We start from the raw sequence: 20,451 nt of genomic DNA, 5'->3' as shown, positions 1-20,451 counted from the left end.
GCTCGCTTTCATTCTTTGTGCAGTGCGCTGTGGATACAATCCTCGGCCGAATGACTGCATGTAATACCGTTATTAAAACTCTCCCTGTTTGGCACCAACATCCCACTAATTGAACCCTGACAGCTCAACAAGCACTGACATCTCAGCCTCGTGTGGTTGTAACACACGCTAATCCACTAATGCTGTCAGTAGATAATAACTTTAATCAAATCTAAACAAATTTCTACAAATTTAAACAAATTATATTCGAATTGAATGACATCATGAGCAGTCTCTATTGCGGGCAACACCATACTAACTCGCCTGAGCGGCAGGAGTAAGCTCTTAGAGCAGAATTCCCTCAAAAATTCCAATTTTCCCACCTATTTTCCAAGAGGATAACGCGCCATCATGTAGAAAGTCGGAAGGTGGGCAAGGAACTGCCAGGTGACCCATAGATGCACGTAATTCAATTTGTCGTCAAAATTCAAACTTCCCATCAGGGTGGCGTGGCACTTTCCCGCCAAAAGCCACCATCTTGTATAATGGTACTCGCATCATCAGCTGACGTCACCACCGACATCTTGGATGATGTTATCGCCGTCATCTTGGATACATCTGGGAACAGTGCACTCTGTCCTCGCAGCCCCCCTGTCCTACTACTTAGATGTGAATGTGTATCTGTAAATGTTAATGGAAGGGGGATTTTTTACCGCGTTTATAACTTTTTCAAACGTGAATATGAAGGCAGGTCTCCTGCTGTTGACATTTGAAGACACAAGAACAGACTCCAGATCCATGTGGTGTCGGCAAGAGAACTGTAAAGAGAATTGTAAACGAAATTGTCAGAGCTGTAGGAACCATTGAAAAAGTTGATTTCTTGTCGCCTGGAAACGACTATGTTTTAAAGTGGTCCATGTGAATAATGAATGCCCGACATCACAAAAAGGTTTTACAGTTATACAGGAGAAATTAGCTTCAATGGTTAGCGCTTCATGAGTGGAAAGCGTTTTCAAAAGAGTTTGTTCCTGATATGTTAAGAAGAGAGTTTTTAGTTCAAAAAGTTTCATAGGTGCAGCACGAACTACATCCCATATAAATATTCACGATACAAGAGAAGGAGTTAGTGTAGCATTGTATTACCTTGAATCATGAGTCAATTAGAATCATTCCAGGAAGATCTGCTGGAAAATGAGTAATGGTGCTGGCGGTTTTAAAGTTTTCATAGGAACAGGTTCTCGGATAATTATTCTCATGCTGCATGCTGACTCTTCTTCTGGTTTTGTTTCTGAGAGTAAAGTTGTGTTTAAGTGTAAGAAAAACAGTAGTGACTACGATTCGGAAATGAACGCTGTCAGTTTCGTGACGTGATTCACGATTCTTGTCATACCATGCTTCGAAGTCGCTCATTGACAATTATAATTCAACCGTTACAGAGGCAACACCAAATATAAACACAAGAAAAGCGGATATTTTTCTGTGGCTTAAAAATTAAGATATTAAGTGCAATATAAACCAGACTCGTGCTGATCTCCAGCAGTTCGTTAGTTTATACAAGTCACGTGACAGAACGTTCAAACTTGACTTTCTTGCACGTAAATGCGGTCATACACAATTTTGCGTTTAGCCATGTGTTACTGTCAGTTTAGCCCTATTTAATTAATTTGGGCAAAGGATAAGGCTATGTGGGAGGAAAAAAAAAACAGGCAAGATGACATTCACTGAACCGTTTGTGCGTGAGGCAATAGGCAACACCCCCACCAGTAGTATGGGCACAGCCGATGCGGCATGCTGAAAATCTTGAGAAAGAATAACTTGAAAGGGAACTAATGATGGATACAAGTCTTGATCCTATGATCGTAAATTCTCAATCAGGTTGTTCAGAAACATATTCAAATAGAAGTGACGGTTGTATTGCAGTGAAGACTTTGGAACAAAGCAATAATATTTCTTAGTTTTAAAGACTCGTGGTTTACAAAATGTGTTTGTCAACATATCAGTTGCGTACATAGTAATGAGAACTTCCTAGCCTTAGGACTTTGTATCCTTTGAATTACGCAGACTACAATGTTCAACATTCTGCCCAAGGAGAAGTTAAACTTCCCCACTATGTTGTATGCTATAATAAAACGCGAGAATGTAGTTGGATAAATTCGTCAAAAGTCCGATATTTCCACATGTAAACCCCTGTCATTATCAAGGCACGAATCGGATAAGGCCCTAAATGACAGTAACTGTCACTGGCCGAAATATCGGTGCTTTTCGATATTATTGATCATCATTCCCTGGAATTATTTGCAGATGAAGGTTAATTGTCTGCTTGTTCAACGGATTACAAATGCGGTCTTTCACTGTAAAGTCGAACGAGTTAGTTTACACTGATACTGCCCGTTAACAGCGAAAAATATGACAGCTCAATTATCATTTTTACGATAGCCTTTTCGTTAGTTTTTTCTACCACAGATTCTCTTTTATCCGCCGTGATGACACTTAACTACATTCAATCAATCAATACACACACGTTACACACATTTTTAAGAATTTTATAGAGCAGAAGCAGTTGTCAAGCAAATATAATGATTTCGGTATGTGCTTGAAGTTAATTTTGTTGTGGATCAAATTTTTACTGATAATACAGTTCACAACGTAATAAATGATAATTATTGTTAGCAGTTTCAATGAGCTTGTCGTTACACGATTGTCATTGTGAGAAGAATTGTACTTCACGTCTTCTCAAAGCTGTGTCAGCTGTTCTCGCCTCCCGACTTGTAATTTCAACGACAGTATTTTGTGTCGCCAGTGTATGGGGCAGTGCTCGAGACATGAGTTAACGAATATTTTTCCATAAATGACTTTTAACTGAGAAAAGACTTATTATTATATAGTCACTTATTATTATATTGTGAAATGTCCAACAACGACATATTTTATTACTTTTATTACCAGTTTTCTACAAGGAATAATCATATAACAAAAGATAATACTACTAAAAGAATGTGTTGCCATTGTATTGTCTGTGGAATTTATCCTTCTTCTTCTTCTCCTCTTGATGTAGCCGATGAGATCGAAGATAAACTGAAGTCTGTTCTTTTAATATTATATTAAATATCGTAAAAGGTAGTCGTAAGTGATAAAAAAAAGGAAAGGTTTCATTTACTAAATTCAATTCTAGTCTACAGACTTTTATTTTTAACTGGATAACTAACTAAGAATGTTTTAAGTTTTGTGTCCGCAGCAGTCCAGACGGTGCTTTGTTTGTCGCCATTACGTGAGCGAATGGAGCGGCAAATTTAAACTGCAGAAAGAATCAGACATTAATTCTTTCGATCGTTATTACGATATATGAAATCAGAGGACAAGAACCCGCAGGAATTTTTTATTTTTCTATTTTAAAAGTGAAAATAACATTCAGTAGAACAATCTTCCTTTACATAAATGAAAAAATTTAATGGCTAGTGAGTAAGATTAGCTTTTCCCAGACCAATTTATCAGTGACTTAAAAAACAAAATATTTACGACACCAGTGTTGTTATGGGTAGAGGTTGTAGAGTGATATATTAATTATTTGATGCATACATTTTAATGTCAAGTAAATAATTATTGAAACTATAGTCGGGCTCAGCAGCACATAAATAAGAATTGTCAGAGATTATTTATTTCCTTCAAATAATTCTGTTATTCTTGCTGCCACATTTTCATACGTTATACAATAACAGCCGGCCGCGGTGGCCGTGCCGTTCTAGGTGCTTCAGTCCGGAATCGCGGGACTGCTACGGTCGCAGGTTCGAATCCTGCTTCGGGCATGGATGTGTGTGATGTCCTTAGGTTAGTTAGGTTTAAGTAGTTCTAAGTTCTAGGGGACTGATGACCTAAGATGTTAAGTCCCATAGTGCTCATAGCCATTTGAACCATTTGAACAATAACATGTACACGCCACCACAACAGCATTAAATAGAACCCCATTACCCATTATAGACTTCACGCAGAGTAGATACGTGCAGCAGTGGATGCAACATCGTCAAGAGGTGAGTTAATATTTCTCTCATGACGACTGATGGAAATTGGTTTTAATATTTACTATTCCCCTCATAGATTTGAACCTATAGTAGGATGTAATGTAGGCAAATTAGCTTAACTGTTGACCGCAGCAACGCAGTACGGCAACGTGGACTTTGTTTTCCCGCTCTCTGCTGCTGTGCATGCGCAGTTCTCATCCTTCACAGTTCTCCTCTATGCGCGGAAGCGTCGTCTTATGTGACTCGAGCTATAGATACTTCCGAAATATACCGAGCAAAGCCGAACAGGTCGAGTCTCAACCCGCACACTGTGCGCATGTGCAATTTGGAATGCTCAGGCTGACCCTGCCATACTACAACGTCTACACGCGAAGGTGATGGTGGGCAGACTACAGATAGCATATGGATGTCACCACCCCAGCCTATTCCCATTTCAGATGCGCAGAGTCGAGTGAGGGAGGGGTAACGACCAACTTGTGTAGGAGACTGACATCAGGTACCATATGAAGATGGCAATGAGTCTGTTTGTCGACATATCGTAGAGAACTAATCTGGATGGACACCCGAGAATTCTACATCATAGCCGAAACATATTTAAAAACTTTTAACATGCTCGTATACATTAATACATGGAGAACTACTTTTAGAGACTGTAAGGAGCCCGAGAGTGATTTCTGGGCAATTTTCCACTTTCATCTTAACCAGTACCTGCCTAGTTCCCCAGCTGTAGCTCAGAAACATAGTCTACGCTCGTGCTCATAAATTAAGGATAATGCTGATACATGGGGAAACAACGCTCTGGTGGGCGGTTTGCGGGTTTAAATTACCTCGGGGTATCACCATGCGGTGCATTGGACCTGCGGTCGTTACACGGTGGCATTGGCAGCAGAGGTGTGTTGGTGCATGTCAGAGTACGGTGGAGCGAGTAACTGTGCAGACGTTTTGAGACGTGCTAATGGTGACTGTCTGTTGAAAATGTCTCAAAGAACACATATTGATGACGTTATGAGGGGTAGAATTCTAGGGCGACTGGAGGCTGGTCAAACACAGCAGGTCGTAGCACGGGCACTCCGTGTGCCACAAAGTGTGATCTCAAGATTATGGCAAAGATTCTAGCAGACAGGAAACGTGTCCAGGCGCTATAGTACAGGACGTCCACAGTGTACAACACCACAAGAAGACCGATATCTCACCATCAGTGCCCACAGACGACCACGGCGTACTGCAGGTAGCTTTGCTCGGGATCTTACTACAGCCACTGGAACAGTTGTCTCCAGACACACAGTCTACAGAAGATTGAACAAACATCGTTTATTCACCCGGACATCTGTAAGGTGCATTCCACTGACCCTTGGTCACAGGAGAGCCCGTAAAGCCTGGTGTCAAGAAATATCGTGGAGAACTAATCTGGATGGACACCTGAGAATTCTACATCATAGCCGACACATATTTAAAACTTTTAACGTGGTTATTGGAACTGTGGTCTCAGGTTATGTTCACGGACGAGTCTAGGTATAGTCTGAACAGTGATTTTCGCCGAGTTTTCATGTGGCATGAACCAGGAACCAGATACCAACCCCTTAATGTTCTTGAAAGGTACCTGTATGGAGGTCATGGTTTGATGGTGTGGGGTGGGATTATGATTGGTGCACGTACACCCCTGCATGTCTTTGACAGAGGAACTGTAACAGGCCAGGTGTATTGTGACGTCATTTTCCACCAGTATGTGCGCCTTTTCAGGGGTGCAGTGGGTTCCACCTTCCTCCTGATGGATGATAACGCACGGCCTCATCGAGCTGCCATCGTGGAGGAGTACATGGAAACAGAAGATATCAAGCGAATGAAGTGGCCTGCCTGTTCTCCAGACCTAAAACCCATCGAGCACGTCTGGGATGCTCTCGGTCGACGTATCGCTGCACGTCTTCTAACCCCTACGACACTTCAGGTGCTCTGACAGGCACTGGTGCAAGAATTGTAGGCTATACTCCAACACCTGCTCGACCACCTTATCCAGAGTCTGCCAACCCGTTTTGCGGTCTGTGTACTTGTGCAAGGTGATCATATCCCATATTGATGTCGGGGTACATGCGCAGGAAACAGTGGCGTTTTGTAGCACTTGTGTTTCGGGAACGCTTTCTCAACTTTTCGTCAATACCGTGGACACTGACCCGTGTCGTGTGTGCTCCGTATGTGCCTATGCTATTAGTACCAGTTTTGTGTAGTGCCACGTTGTGTGGCACCACATTCTGCAATTATCCTTAATTTATGAGCATGACTGTACAAATGTAGAGGGTGTTTACAAAATAATTTATCCGATTTCGGACTATTAAGTCCTGTACATGAACAAAAACAGGAAATTCGGATCAACTTCTTGATTCCGTATAGGACTACAGAGTTTTCATTTTCAAAAGAACCATCCGATGTTACAAGGTTTTTATATCTTTTACATGCATACACACACAACCTTGAGGCGCTTTTTACACTCACATTTGGGACCAAATCTATGATAAACACCCAAATCATGGTCAATCCCTTCTCATACTTCGGCGATCATGTCTGAAGTTCTTGCATTCAATTCTGTACCACTACGGCCCCGTAGTTCACAAAAAGTGTTTGTGAAGAGGGACACACAGACGAGTTTCACAAATCTGCACAATGATATCAATTTTTCTCACATCAGGCGACGTGCAATTACGGAGTTTCCGATACCATCAGAGTATCGATATCTACTGAAATGGGTACTACTCAAGTCATCTGCAATAATACTAATATGAGCACTCAAAAAGTATCGATACATACTCGTATCAATTCTTTATAATTTTTATGCAAATGAAGTACTGCTGTGTATATATGATATTCTACTTGATTGTTCATGTTATGTAGTCTTATAAAACACATAAAATACTTTTAGTTTTTATTAATGATGATTCTTAAACAAACAATGTCACCTTTTTCAAGTTTTCTCAAAAAGATCAATTGTTATAAATATTTAGGAGAAAACTAAATTCTATTTCGACCCTTAGTTGCACCAGTTTTTTCACCAGCCAGAAACGTTGCAACAGTGATAACGTATTTTTGAGCACATTTGTACAAATACAGGAAAATGAATGTCATGCCTTCCAATTCTGTAGGTGAGTTACTTTAAAAAGATATTGCAGGGTTTGACAAATAAAAAGATACTTCAACACATTGCTGTGTTTCCTTCTTGACGCCGTGCGCCAGTTTTGTTTATTTATTTATATAAGTTCCACAAGACTCGTAGTCCTGTGTCACAGTAGATGTACCAACGTCTTCTTCTCATTCACGTGGGATACCGTGTTGCTCAGAAGCCACCTTTTTGAGTTTTTGTATGGTTAGCCTGCATGCTGCTGGATCATGAAAATATAGGTTTTTAAACCTTGAATCTAATGGAGTTGCAATGGGTGCATGGTCATTTAATTCAGTTAACGCATATAGTTTAGTGCCATGCACGGACTATATTGGTGATTTGTTTTGCTGTCAATGTAGCCTGTTCTGTGGGAACCTCTGCGATGGGTCTTCTGGCAACCAGCGGAGACGCTCGTACCAGGGGGCGGCGGAAGCAGTTCGGCGATGTGATGTAGAGGCATGCACGAGCCGTACGAAAGCCAAGTTGTGCTTCTGCATTTAGTGGAGTGTGCTACCTCACATGAGGTGATGGCTCTTGGGTTCGACGACTGTGGTGGACGTGTTTATTGTGAACCACGGCTGAATGCAGAAGCGTGACAGCTGTGACCGAGGACGGTACATGTCGCTGTGGCTCTTATTATCAGGTTGGAGCATAATTTCGAAGCGCTTTTGTTTTGCTTGTTTGTATCTCTGTTGCTGTTGGTTGGTTTGTCAATTTCTTTCAGATCACTTTTGCTGTTCGAGTTTACATATTGTCATTTTACGATTTAGAGATAGTGAACGCAGCTGTGGACGCCAGAATATGGAGTGCCAAGAGGAGAAATTGGAACATTTCCGACATTTTTTTCTGTTTGACTTCAGCAGAGGGGTGACAGCAACGGAGGCAGCCAGAAACATTTACGCCATGTATCGGGAAAACGCCACTGGAAAGAGCACGACAATAGAATGTTTTTCTCGTGTTAAGGAGGCTCGTTATTAGATTACTGACTTAATTTTTTACTTTGTAGTAAAACTGTCCAAACCACATAGAGATGTTTATTTATGAGCTGGCGACCGCTTTCGACCTCTGTTCTAGTCATCATCAGGCCGCTTACTCTGTGAAGAGAGTAACAACGTACGTAGAGGAATGTAAACTACAAGCACAAAATGAAACATAGTACAAAAAGATACATAGTACAGAAACGAATACGTAAAAGAAGGGAAGCTGTACCCATGGGAATCTGATGAAGATTGTGAGCAACATGCTTCACTCCAGGAGACATATAACCACTGCTGCTCGAAATGCAATTTGTATCGCGTAAGTAGGGAAAACTCCAGCCACCGTCTCCCGCATTATATCAGCCTAAATATAGTTATTTGTAAACAAAATTTATGTCGGATTATGGGTATATTGAAAATGAAAATACGTTTTATCAAACCCTAAAATAAAACTTAAAAATGAGTGTAAAGATAGAAAATATCTTGTCATCCTATAACAATACGAATGGCACCATCTTTAGGGCCCTGCGTGTAACAACAAGACGTTTATCTGGAACGATGCTAGTAACCGTTGTGACGTTCTGAAGATCGATATATTACAACCACACATCAAAGGTACATCAGTATTGGCATACAATCTTTGGCTCATCAGTAATAAGGTACCATCATCGAGATCGACCAGAGAACGAAATAGTATCATACGTTAAAAATTATTTCTGTTAAATTTATATTCATGAATAACAACCACTAAAAGAAGTTACAAACAAACAGTACTAAGACATAAAACATTAGTGCACTCTTATAAGGACAAGTGCATAGCATGTCAGGTTCAGATTGCAAGAAAAATATTACCTAATATCAAGGTACTCGTATGAACATCGATATGTTCCTATTCATAATATTATGTACAACATTAGATGTGAGGCATTAATTATACCCAGAGTTTACGATTATATTTAAAACATTAACAAGCCTCAGTTGAATAATACAAAAATAAACTGAAATAATGCCTCACAATTAATGTCGTCTGGACGTAAATATTGTACACCAAAAAAAATGTATTTAGGCTTTATTTAAAGTGTTTTATGGCCATTGGTTGACGATGTTATACTGGAGACGGTGGTTGGTGCTTCCGTAATTTACGCGATGTAAGTTGCATGTCATTCAGCAGCGGTTATATGCCTTCTAGAGTGAATCCTGCTCATCGCCAGCTTCAGCAGACTCCCATGGGTATACCTTCCTTTCTTTTACGTATTTGTTGAAGTGCTATATTTCTCTTTGTGCTCATAGCTCACATTCCTCTAAACGCGTTCATGTTACACTCTTCACAGAACAAGTAGTCTGATGATGACCAGAACAGTGATCGAAACTGATCAGTAGTCAATAAATAAACATCATCATTTCTTACAAATAATTAAATGCATTAATCCACAACGACTGACGTCAGTGTACTCGAAAATTAGCAAGTGTGACGAGCTGCGATCTTTCCACTATCGTGCGACATTTGAATTCAGTGGGGAAGATTCGAAAATCTGATATAGGGGTACCGCATGTTCTTAGCCAAAATCATTAAAATCAGCAGGTAGCCATAAGTTTGTCTCTGCTTCCTCGTCATCAATTGGATCGTCGACAGCACCGACCATTCCTTTCCTCTATCATTACTGGTAACGAGAAATGGTGTCTTCATGCTAATATAAGAAAAAGAAAGGAATGGCTGAGCTCAAACAAAGCACCAATTTCCCATACAAAGACCTGATCGCATCCACAAAAGATAATGCTATATAAATGGTGCAACAGCGACGGTGTAGTGTACCACGAATTGCTTCCCCGATGTGTAATCACCACTGCTGACGTTTATTGTCAACAACTGAGATGTCTTGCAGATGCAACCCAACAACAACGACCAGGAAGACTGCCTGAAGTGATGCTACTCCACCATAGCCCTCCGGCATTCTGCCAGATTGACAAAACCCATATACCGCTGCTGGGTTGAGAAGTCATTCCGCAGTCACCTTATTCACCTGATCTTGCGTTCCATATTTTTTTTGTCTTTTCCGGGCTCTGTCAAACAATCTTGAAGGAATTTCCTTACCGGATAAAAATGCGCTCATAACATGGCTTGTCGGGTTCTTCGCCTCAAAACCAAGTGGTCTCTACGGTCGCGGAATCAAAATGTTACCTAACCGTTGGCAAACCGTTGTAAATAGTGATGGAGAATATGTTATTGATGGCTAAAGTCCCTGTTATGTGAATCTGTTGTGTTTATTAAATATATGGAAAAATGCTTCGAATTCATGCAGCAACCGAGTATTTGAAAGGATTTGAACAATAAGCCGTCGGAAGGATGCTACCGTAGCTGTCACTGCTTGAAATTATCGCTAAGCTGATTTTTCGTGAACTTTAAGTATCTGTGTGGATTGTAACTCACCGCCCTGGTTACCTAGTTCGTAACTATGGGACAATGACTAGATTGTTCCACATAATTTCGGACATGTAGCCGCATAAATGTCTCTTCTTCTGATATTTCGGCTGTATACAATCTACCAATCTTCAGAGTTAGCTGGGTGACTGACGCTCCGGCACCTACCAATGCGCAGTGGCGCGGACCGTGTGTTTAAAAGGACGGAGAGAGTCCTGGAGCGTCAGTCACCCAGCTCACTGCGAAGGTGGATGTAAGGTAAAAAGCCGAAGTGAAATTTATGCGGTGGCACACCCAAAATTTTATGGACCAATCATTGCGTCGCGAAAATATGTAGATGCACAGCAATGACTAGATTGTTAGCTGTAGCGAGCGCCGTGCCTTATTACAGGTGTCAGTACATGTTATTCATTGTTTTGATCAAGGTTAATCGACAAGTGGCTCAAATTCTAGTTGTTTAGGTGTCTCATTCACCTGTTCGTTCAAGTCACGATCTTTTGCAGTGATTCAGTACGTCATTTATTGCCAACTGTTACTTACTACTTGATGTACAAATAATCCAATTATAATTTGTGAAATTCAGGCTGTTACTAATCTCATTTCTATTGTTTAAAGGGAAACAGTAATTCAATGTGGCCTTTCATCGGTACCACACAACAGACGGTTGTGCGTGATCGTTGGGACTATAATCTTTAAAAGCCATGTCTTCAAGCTTGATTGGTAAGCTTGGAGGTAGCACGTACTGCATATACACTGTGTTGTAGTTGTTGTTCACCATGAAAGTTACAACATGATTAAAGGAAACTATATGATTCCACCTACTTTTTTAAGTCCCAAACATCTATAATGTATATATCCAAACTGAAGTGAAGACCGAAAATTTGTAGTTAGGGCAGGATTCGACACCGGGTCTCCAGCTCACACCAGCAGATGCGCTAACCACTACGCCACGGTGCCACAGATGCTTTGAATGACTGCTTGGACTACCCTAGCACACCTTCACATTAAATTAAAATGATTCACGTCTTAACACGCTTGGTATTCCTCCGAAACTCAAACAGCATTGCAGAGGCTTTGCAGCTGCATTGGAATACCACCTCAGCATCAGATGAAACAGGTGACCCTGCCTGCTTTAAGCAAATGAAACGATGTGATTCCAGAGACATCTGCGATGTATGCATGCAGGCTGAAGCGAAGAATGAAAATTTGTACCAAGGCTGGAATTTGAACCGTGATCTCCTGTTCACTAGGCAAAAGCGCAAACCACTATGCTACCCTTGAACAGTAGCGTTCAAAGCTGCATGAACTATCCTAGAAGACCTCCCCCTCAGTCCAAAATCGCATTTTATTGTCTTTTGCTAAGACTTTCTACAAAACTTTGATATTTATGCCTTGTGTAAATTTTCCTTTGGGTTATTGTAAAGAAAGAATGTCAAAAATAGTCGAGATTTTTACTGGCCCAGCACCTTACCACTCTCTCCTCCTAATCCCTACCGCTTCATTTTTCTTCAGCTCTCTCAATAAAACGTCCTTGCATTCTTTAGCAGTCCGTGAGATTATTATGATATAATACAATTCTGCTGACAAACAATTAATTATCTGTATAATTATAGATATTGTAACACATGTCTGTCATAAAGCTTCTCTTGTAACATATTCAAAATATTCTGATAATACTGTAAGTTGGTTGACTGTTTCCATCTCTCCAGCGGTTGGCTTATTAGGCGCTGAAACAGTATTAATTCAGATATAATCTTTTGGGTCATTTTAAATAAAGAGTGTTAAACGTAACTGATATTTTTACTGGTCCAGCACCTTAGCACTCTCCCCACCCACTCCGTACCGCTTCATTTTTCTTCAGCTCTCTGAAGAAGACGTCTTTGGCAGTTAGTGAGACTGTTGTGTTTCAATTAAGTTCTGATGACAAATAATTAATTTCTGGTATAATTTTAGATATTGTAACACACTTATGTCATGAAACTTCTCTTGTAAAATATTCAAAATACTAAGGTAAAGTTGTAAGTTGGTTGACAGTTTCCATCTCTCCAGCGGGTGGCATATCAAGTGCTGAAGCACTGTCAATTCAGATATGACTTTTGTGCTCCAACATGAACAAGGACGAATTAGTCCTTATTTTAACATCAGCAACAAATTTAAGAAGTAACCATTCAGTTTTTTAATTTGTCTGACCGTAGAACAGTATTATTAATCCAATGCACTATTTTTCTTGAGTCATATTTTTTTTAAATACGTTGGTCCAGGAACTTAAAAATGAAGTTGCGACTTCTTCATGGGACATAAAAAACCTTCTCCTCGAAAAAGGTGAAAAGCTACATATCCTCATAGATAAAAAATACCAATGCATGAACTGTTTTTTTACATATTGTACCTCTATCTGGGAGAAAGTGATTAAGGACCTCTCAATTTAAATATAATGATACAGCACTAAAGGTAAATTTTTTACCTTTACTAGACGAAAGTCACAAGAACGTATCCTTTCAAATGTTTTGCTGTACCATCTTCGTCCTATATGCACTGTATTCGGATCGTAATCAGACACCAGATTTTTTGTTTTCCAGTTGGGGATATATCAATGTTTATGGCTGTAGCATGATAGACTCACGCAGTTCAACAACTGTACTCATCGATTTAGATGACGCTATTGCACTTTTTGGCCGCCCGGTTTGGCCGAGCGGTTCTAGTCGCTTCAGTACGGAACTGCGCGACCGCTGCGGTCGCAGGTTCGAATCCTGCCTCGGGCATGGATGTGTGTGATGTCCTTAGGGTAGTTAGGTTTCATTGTTCTAAGTTCTAGGGGACTTATGACCACAGATGTTAAGTCCCATAGCGCTCAGAGCCATTTGAACCGTTTATTGCACTTTTTGATAGGAAATATAAACAGTAGTTTTGGTAACGATATTGGAAGATGGCAGGTTCTTTCGACCCACCTCTCTTCCATTTTATTTGCTCACTCAGATTAATAGAGACGGTTGACAGTCTATAATCGTCGTTGGAAGATAGCATGTACAGATGCCTTAAGCGGGACGCATCCTCTCATACAGCAAAGAAAGACTGGAACTCCTGAAGATCTCTGGTCTACCAGAGGATGTCATCGAAAATCTTAGAGCACAAGCTCTTAGACCTCCTAAGTTGTACGGTTACCTGAAGTCCACAAGGAAGGTAATCCACTGAGGCCAACTGTTAGCGTTATTGGTTCTCCTACCTCCAGGCTGGTCAGACGTTTAACTAAGTTGATGTTTCCGATAGTTGGCCGCTGTGAATATCACATCAAAAACTCTCAGATGTTCATTGAGAAAAAGAGATATCAGTTGTCCAAAACGATATTTCACTCAGCCTGGATGTGGTCTCACTGTTTACAAAAGTTCCTGTGGAGGACAAACTGAAATTATTGCAGAGCACTTTTCTCCGATAAAATTGTTCTGACATGTTATGACAACCAACTACTTCTCGTACGGCGGTAAATTTTATCAAATGACTTACGGGAAGGCTATAAGTGTCGGTAGTCTTCAGCAATTGTCAACTTTTTTATGGGACATTTTCAGGAAGGTGCATTAAATTAGGTTCCTCTTCGTCCATATTCATTTTATCGTTACGTTTACGACGCGTTTATTGTCTGGTGACACGGCATAGAAGCTCTTGAGCTCTACCATAAACATACGTGTAGTATCCATCCAAACCTCCAGTTGACAGTCAAGACAGTGAAAGAGGGAAGGCTGCCATTTTGATACATTTTGGTACAACGAAAGTCGGATGGACGTCTCGGTCACTCAGTGTACCGCAAGATACTGATTTATGTCATAGCACCAAGAGTTTTCACCATCCAGTCCAGAAAAAGAGCGGCTTTAAATACACTGGTACACAGAGCAAAAACTGTTTTTAACGAGGACCACTTGAATTCCGAAATTAATAAAGTATGTGTTCCGAAAGAACGGCTATGGGTCTGATGGTATGAAGTGAGCTTTATCCAACAGAACGAAACGTAAAAAGTTGAACATTCACGTTATGAACCACCGATTGCATTCCTTCCTTTCTGCTCCGCTACATTTAGCAAAACAGTCAGAGTCCTGGGAAGGCGAGGTATAAGATGTTTTTTCCCACCTAAGAAGATAAAGGAAATGGTAGGCCCTGTTGATGACAGTCTCGGTTTCAAGACCGCTGAGATTTATAACATCACTTGTGAGTGCAAAAGCAGTTACATTTGTCAGTCCATCCGCACCGTTTCCGACCGCTGTTGGTGTTGAACATCGAGAACTGGTGAAATCTGCTGTTGCTGAGCACAGCCACAAAAACGTACACAAAATACTGTTTGACGAAACGGATGTTTTGTGCCAGGCTTCTACATACCGGGACTCTATAATTAAAGGGCTATAACAATAAGTATGTGTGAGAAAATCTTCAACCGTGACAGTAGATATAATCTTAGTGGTGTATGGAAGCGAGCCTCGATGCAGAGAAGAGCCAGAGAGATTCCTCGCAAAATTTGCGCTACGGTGGGAGCGATGGCACCACCAGCGAAGACTCTGACACATCTGCGACAGCTTTACGTAATTATGGACTGTTCAGAAGACGTCTGTGGTCTATATAAGGCCACCACATCAGCAGTTCCGACTGTCAGATGCACCTGACGAGGACGATGGTTCGAAATATGGCTCGAAGTATTACCTTCAACTGACGCGTCAAGCAGTCCGAGAACGTTTTATATAACACTGCCGCCGCGAAAGACTTTGTTCTCAAGGTTGGCAGTGGTTGTAACACTGAATTCAATAGTAGACAGAAAAATGCAGCCAATTGAGATGGAACATTCAAGCACTTGTTTTTCGTGAGGCAGCTATCGCTGTAGCAGGTGAGACTGAATAGGGCAAGTTCTAAGAAGAACAAGCCACAGGTATGCGAAGCGCATCCAGCTAGTTCTTTGACACGGAAGAGGCAATCGATGAGGACGCAGCCTGAGCCACAGGGAGTTACTGGACACACAGGACAGCCAGCAGCAGGTGCTTTGTAACCAGGTCTGAAATTCACACTTCTTTCGTAGAAATTGCGTAGGAATGTGAGAACGGCAGTTGTTCCCGTTTCAGTAGGGGGCCTCCAATTTTCTCCCGTTTTCACTAAGTTTGGCGCCTACTTTTTAATGGAAACATTTCTCGGAAACGCTGCTGGTAGCGGGAGACTCGGCGGCCATGAAGGCTGTGGCGTTTTTCCGGGTCACATAGATGCTCCAGTAACCGTGATTCCCCGCGTGTGAAGAATTTTTTTTTTTTGGTCATCAGTCTACTGACTGGTTTGATGCGGCCCGCCACGAATTCCTTTCCTGTGCTAACCTCTTCATCTCAGAGTAGTACGTGCAACCTACGTCCTCAATTATTTGCTTGACGTATTCCAATCTGTGTCTTCCTCTACAGATTTTGCCCTCTACAGCTCCCTCTAGTACCATGGAAGTCATTCCCTCATGTCTTAGCAGATGTCCTATCATCCTGTCCCTTCTCCTTATCAGTGTTTTCAACATATTCCTTTCCTCTCCGATTCTGCGTAGAACCTCCTCATTCCTTACCTTATCAGTCCACCTAATTTTCAACACTCGTCTACAGCACCACATCCCAAATGCTTCGATTCTCTTCTGTTCCGGTTTTCCCACAGTCCATGTTTCACTACCATACAATGCTGTACTCCAGACGTAGATCCTCAGAAATTTCTTCCTCAAATTAAGGCCGGTATTTGATATTAGTAGACTTCTCTTGGCCAGAAATGCCTTTTTTGCCATAGCGAGTCTGCTTTTAATGTCCTACTTGCTCCGTCCGTCATTGGTTATTTTACTGCCTAGTTAGCAGAATTCCTTAACTTCATTGACTTCGTGACCATCAATCCTGATGTTAAGTTTCTCGCTGTTCTCATTTCTGCTATTTCTCATTGCCTTCGTCTTTCTCCGATTTACTCTCAAGCCATACTGTGTAGTCATTAGACTGTTCATTCCGTTCAGCAGATCATGTAATTCTTCTTCACTTTCACTCAGGATAGCAATGTCATCAGCGAATCATATCATTGATATCCTTTCACCTTGTATTTTAATTCCACTCCTGAACCTTTCTTTTATTTCCATCATTGCTTCCTCGATGTACAGATTGAAGAGTAGGGGCGAAAGGCTACAGCCTTGTCTTACACCCTTCTTAATACGAGCATTTCGTTCTTGATCGTCCACTCTTATTATTCCCTCTTGGTTGTTTTACATATTGTATATGACCCGTCTCTCCCTAAAGCTTACCCCTACTTTTTTCAGAACCTCGAACAGCTTGCACCATTTTATATTGTCGAACGCTTTTTCCAAGTCGACAAATCCTATGAAAGTGTCTTGATTTTTCTTTAGCCTTGCTTCCATTATTAGCCGTAACGTCAGAATTGCCTCTCTCGTCCCTTTACTTTTCCTAAAGCCAAACTGATCCTCACCTAGCCCATTCTCAATTTTCTTTTCCATTCTTCTGTAGATTATTCTTGTAAGCAGCTTCGATGCATGAGCTGTTAAGCTGATTGTCCGATAATTCTCGCACTTGTCAGCTCTTGCCGTCTTTGGAATTGTGTGGATGGTATATCGCCAGACTCATATATTCTACACACCAACGTGAATAGTCGTTTTGTTGCCACTTCCCCCAATGATTTTAGAAATTCTGATGGAATGTTATCAATCCCTTCTGCCTTATTTGACCGTAAGTCCTCCAAAGATCTTTTAAATTCCGATTCTAACACTGGATCCCCTATCTCTTCTAAATCGACTCCTGTTTCTTCTTCTATCACATCGGACAAATTTTCACCCTCATAGAGGCTTTCAGTGTATTCTCTCCACCTATCTGCTCTCTCCTCTGCATTTAACAGTGGAATTCCCGTTGCACTCTTAATGTTACCACCGTTACTTTTAATGTCACCAAAGGTTGTTTTGACTTTCCTGTATGCTGAGTCTGTCCTTCCGACAATCATATCTTTTTCGATGTCTTCACATTTTTCCTGCAGCCATTGCGTCTTAGCTTCCCTGCACTTCATATTTATTTCATTCCTCATTTCATTCCTTAGCGACTTGTATTTCTATGTTCCTGATTTTCCCGGAACATGTTTGTACTTCCTCCTTTCATCAATCAACTGAAGTATTTCTTCTTTTACCCATGGTTTCTTCGCAGCTACCTTCTTTGTACCTATGTTTTCCTTTCCAACTTCTGTGATGGCCCTTTTTAGAGATATCCATTCCTCTTCAACTGTACTGCCTACTGCGCTATTCCTTATTGCTGTATCTATAGCGTTAGAGAACTTCAAACGTATCTCGTCATTCCGTAGTACTTCCGTATCCCACTTCTTTGCGTATTGATTCTTCCTGACTAATGTCTTGAACTCCGGCCTACTCTTAATCACTACTATATTGTGATCTGAGTCTATATCTGTTCCTGGGTACGCCTTACAATCCAGTATCTGATTTCAGAATCTCTGTCTGACCATGAAGTAATCTAATTGAAATCTTCCCGTATCTCCCGGCCCTTTCCAAGTATACCTCCTCCTCTTGTGATTCTTGAACAGGGTATTCACTATTACTAGCTGAAACTTGTTACAGAACTCAATTAGTCTATCTCCTCTTTCATTCCTTGTCCCAAGCCCATATTCTCCTGTAACCTTTTCTTCTACTCCTTCCCCTACAACTGCATTCCAGTCTCCCATGACTATTAGATTTTCGTCCCCCTTTACATACTGCATTACCCTTTCCTCATACACTTTCTCTATCTGTTCATCTTCAGCTTGCGACGGCGGCATGTATACCTGAACTATCGTTGTCGGTGTTGGTCTGCTGTCGATTCTGATTAGAACAACCCGGTCACTGAACTGTTCACAGTAACACACCCTCTGCCCTACCTTCCTATTCATAACGAATCCTACACAGAATCAGCCTGTATAAGCAGCCTTATTAATATTAAATGGCTCTGAGCACTGCTGTTATTACCCGATACTCATCTGACCAGAAATCGTTGTCTTCCTTCCACTTCACTTCACTGACCCCTACTATATCTAGATTGAGCCTTTGCATTTCCCTTTTCAGATTTTCTAGTTTCCCTACCACGTTCAAGCTTCTGACATTCCACGCTCCTACTCGTAGAACGTTATCCTTCCTTTGATTATTCAATCTTTTTCTCATGGTAACCTCCCCCTTGAAGAATAACAGTGTGTTAATTGGACCGAAGTCCATGACCTAAGAAATAATCACAGCGTACGCCTGTCGATGCACTGCCAGTGGAGGAGCAGTTTTTCCCGTCTTAGGGAAGGAGGCTATACAGGATGCAAAGTGATGCACAATTGTCACGCGAGTGTTTCCCGGGCTTTCGATTGGTGGTTTTAGTTTGTTGGTGAAAAATCCACACAGAGCTTTCCATGGCCTGGGAGATAGTGTGTGGAATAGGGTATTCGTTCGGGATCTGCAGAAGAGCGCAGACAAAATTACACCAAGGAAGAGTGCTGATGCAAGATCCTCCATCCGCCCCGACAATGAGACACACTACGCATCGCATCTCGCGTTTTCTACACGTTCGGTGAGCAGTGCACAGCACCGGCCATAGGAATCTCGGGTGCACAATCTCATATTTTCATACTTTACAGCTCGCCCAGGTAAGCAGCAGTTGTTGTCTGATCCCTAAGTACTGTAGTAGTCTGTTGTCGAGTTCAGTTCACCTTCACTGTCAGTTGTATTGATCATAGTCAGACAGAGTTATCTTTTTAAAGCCGCAATGAAAATGGTGTCATCACTCTTGGTTCAACTTTATCAACCACCTATCACATTACTCTACTTTATGAATATTAGATAGTGTGTAATCAAGGTGTGGACCCACATTCCATATTTTACATGTGTTTTATGAATAAATCCGTCATGACACCTCCTTGTTTCATTCAAGTTCACAAGATCCCTTGATCACCTTCAATAATTTCATTTACTTGTGTGAGAGATAACAGGTGGAGTCGTCTGATGAGAAATACAATGTGTCGTCTTCAGCGACAGTACACGGGGCCACCTTTTAGGTATTTGCGTAAATATCCCTGGTGCATAGTTTTCACAGTAGTGTCATTCGAGAGGTGGCTCTGTGTCTTAGAATTATTGAGAGACAGAAGTTCATTAGAGACAACCACATGGTTGCCTACTGAGAGACACTTTATAACATCTGCTATTGGAATCTCCTATGGATAGCGATACTACTGTGAAACCATTGTTCCTAATTTCACGACATCGTGGAGTGAGAAAAAAAAGAAAGAAAAATAACCTTTGGAAAATGCAGACTCAAGGAAGACGTAAAAGCCTAACAACTTAGAAAAAAAAAAGTGAAGAACGTAAGTAGCACACACATAGTTAGTATGGTACCCATAATTCATTAAATTCTGAAACGTAAAGCCGCAGCCAGAAAGCTGAAAGATGTAATACCTTGTGTTGATTTCCACTGCCATGAATTCAGCTTTAAAGTGAATTGTGGATTAGTGTTTCTAGCTTTATGTTTCTGAACATGCTATTGAGATTTCATGTGTAGCCAACATTAACTGTATTTTTATTATAAGTAGTTGTACATTGTGTTACCTGATAAAATTTAAGTTTACAAGTGTTGTAAGTTGCGAATTTCCTTAGACGGTCAGGGCACACCAGAAACCATAGCTTAATTGTTATGTACTGTTCGTTAGCGCACGAACATTTAGGCATCAGGTGGGTATGATTTATATCAAAGAACTAAATGCGATACTATGAAGCAGACTTCGGCAAAATGTAACCTGCATTTGACGTAGATATTTTTAACAAATACGCGGGACAGTTTCTTTATAAAAATTGTAAGATTAGTTGGGTGATACAGTAATTGCCAGGTTTTTATGGCAGATACAGTAATTGTCAGG

The sequence above is a fragment of the Schistocerca piceifrons genome, chromosome 5 (assembly GCF_021461385.2).
Source record: "Schistocerca piceifrons isolate TAMUIC-IGC-003096 chromosome 5, iqSchPice1.1, whole genome shotgun sequence".
Taxonomy (NCBI): Eukaryota; Metazoa; Arthropoda; class Insecta; order Orthoptera; family Acrididae; genus Schistocerca; species Schistocerca piceifrons.
Note: the sequence above shows the minus strand (reverse complement) of the source record.